Source organism: Chanos chanos, chromosome 6 (genome assembly GCF_902362185.1).
Source record: "Chanos chanos chromosome 6, fChaCha1.1, whole genome shotgun sequence".
In the NCBI taxonomy this organism is placed as follows: domain Eukaryota; kingdom Metazoa; phylum Chordata; class Actinopteri; order Gonorynchiformes; family Chanidae; genus Chanos; species Chanos chanos.
This window is the reverse complement of record NC_044500.1, coordinates 49,854,558-49,857,057: the sequence shown is the minus strand read 5'-3', so window position 1 is coordinate 49,857,057 and position 2,500 is coordinate 49,854,558. Positions and strand designations below refer to the sequence as shown.

Below are 2,500 nucleotides of genomic sequence, written 5' to 3'. Positions count from 1 at the left end.
TTCTGTGAATTATTTGTTTTATTGTTAATCAGTGAGGATAGATGGGAACAGGCTGAAGTGATGACAGGTTTAAAGGTCAAATCTGTTCCTCTGTTTCCAGCTCCCCGGCCGACATGTCCCTACTTTACCATCTAAAATCAGACGATTCTTTCCTTATGTGACTTTTTCACGGTACTGTTGAGACGTGCTGTTATATGAAATGACTCATAGAAATAATGAAATAACGCACAGGAAACAGGAAGGAGAGAGTGTTGGCAGTGATGTCCCTGGACACTAATAATGGGCCATTAACACACACGATCCTGCAGCGACCATGTGAGTTAGAACACTATCCGTATTTCTGTTAAAAAGTGAAACTAACAGAAACAGAGTGGTGAGCTTAATTACTGTATGTTGTTGTAGTGATGCAAATAATGCTGTGGACATATGATGACTACCAGTTGAGCCTTTCTGTAGTTTATGGGGTTGGGGGGGTTTGTTTGTTTGTTTGGTTATGTACCCGGGTCGTATTTAGAACTCACTGCTTGCAGATATATTTATTCCTACTTTTGTACAATGAACAAAAAGAGCTATATGAGAATGTAACAGTTGATGGAGACTGTGATAAGTGAGCAGTAGTTTTACATACACTGCTTATGGGTTATCCAGGTGTGTGAGAATCAATCAGTTTTATTTTATATATGGATAAATATTAAAACACCTGGACAGAGCAGACAGCCACTGTAGCCTTCACTCCTGTCTGCTACTGCACACGTGTGTTACACTGAACCATTAAAGCCACTGTAGCCTTCACTCCTGTCTGCTACTGTACACGCGCGTTACAGTGAACCATTAAAGCCACTGTAGCCTTCACTCCTGTCTGCTACTGCACACGTGTGTTACACTGAACCATTAAAGCCACTGTAGCCTTCACTCCTGTCTGCTACTGTACACGCGCATGTTACACTGAACCATTAAAGCCACTGTAGCCTTCACTCCTGTCTGCTACTGTACACGCGTTACACTGAACCATTAAAGCCACTGTAGCCTTCACTCCTGTCTGCTACTGTACACGCGCGTTACACTGAACCATTAAAGCCACTGCAGCCTTCACTCCTGTCTGCTACTGCACACGTGTGTTACACTGAACCATTAAAGCCACTGTAGCCTTCACTCCTGTCTGCTACTGCACACACGTGTGTTACACTGAACCATTAAAGCCACTGTAGCCTTCACTCCTGTCTGCTACTGTACACGCGTTACACTGAACCATTAAAGCCACTGTAGCCTTCACTCCTGTCTTCTACTGCACACACGTGTGTTACACTGAACCATTAAAGCCACTGTAGCCTTCACTCCTGTCTGCTACTGCACACGTGTGTTACACTGAACCATTAAAGCCACTGTAGCCTTCACTCCTGTCTTCTACTGTACACGCGTGTTACACTGAACCATTAAAGCCACTGTAGCCTTCACTCCTGTCTGCTACTGCACACACGTGTGTTACACTGAACCATTAAAGCCACTGTAGCCTTCACTCCTGTCTGCTACTGCACACGTGTGTTACACTGAACCATTAAAGCCACTGTAGCCTTCACTCCTGTCTGCTACTGCACACACGTGTTACACTGAACCATTAAAGCCACTGTAGCCTTCACTCCTGTCTGCTACTGTACACGCGCGTTACACTGAACCATTAAAGCCACTGTAGCCTTCACTCCTGTCTGCTACTGTACACGCGCATGTTACACTGAACCATTAAAGCCACTGTAGCCTTCACTCCTGTCTGCTACTGTACACGCGTGTTACACTGAACCATTAAAGCCACTGTAGCCTTCACTCCTGTCTGCTACTGCACACACGCGTGTTACACTGAACCATTAAAGCCACTGTAGCCTTCACTCCTGTCTGCTACTGTACACGCGTGTTACACTGAACCATTAAAGCCACTGTAGCCTTCACTCCTGTCTGCTACTGCACACACGTGTTACACTCAACCATTAAAGCCACTGTAGCCTTCACTCCTGCCTGCTACTGCACACACGTGTTACACTGAACCATTAAAGCCACTGTAGCCTTCACTCCTGTCTGCTACTGCACACACGTGTGTTACACTGAACCATTAAAGCCACTGTAGCCTTCACTCCTGTCTTCTACTGTACACGCGTGTTACACTGAACCATTAAAGCCACTGTAGCCTTCACTCCTGTCTGCTACTGCACACACGTGTGTTACACTGAACCATTAAAGCCACTGTAGCCTTCACTCCTGTCTGCTACTGCACACACGTGTTACATTGAACATTAAAGCCGGAGCAGAAGCGATGGCTCAAGCTACTTGTTAGAAAAGAACTCAGAGTTACGAGAAATAAAGTCAGAATTACAAGAAATAAAGTTGCAATTAAGCAAGCTTTTTTTTTATGTAGCCGAAATGGGCTTCCATAGTTGTCTGTGAGTGTATACAGCCCTGCGGTCTCATGCCCTGTTATGGGGGTTGGCATTTCCCCACGCTAATTAGGAAC

At 45.2% G+C, this 2,500-nt stretch overlaps 1 protein-coding gene across 1 annotated transcript in view; it reads right to left on the bottom strand.

The window, feature by feature from the left end:
* The window catches only part of stat2 (signal transducer and activator of transcription 2), a 33,088-nt gene that overhangs the window by 27,190 nt on the left and 3,398 nt on the right, over positions 1 to 2,500 (bottom strand). The gene's annotated exons all lie outside the window — the stretch shown is intronic.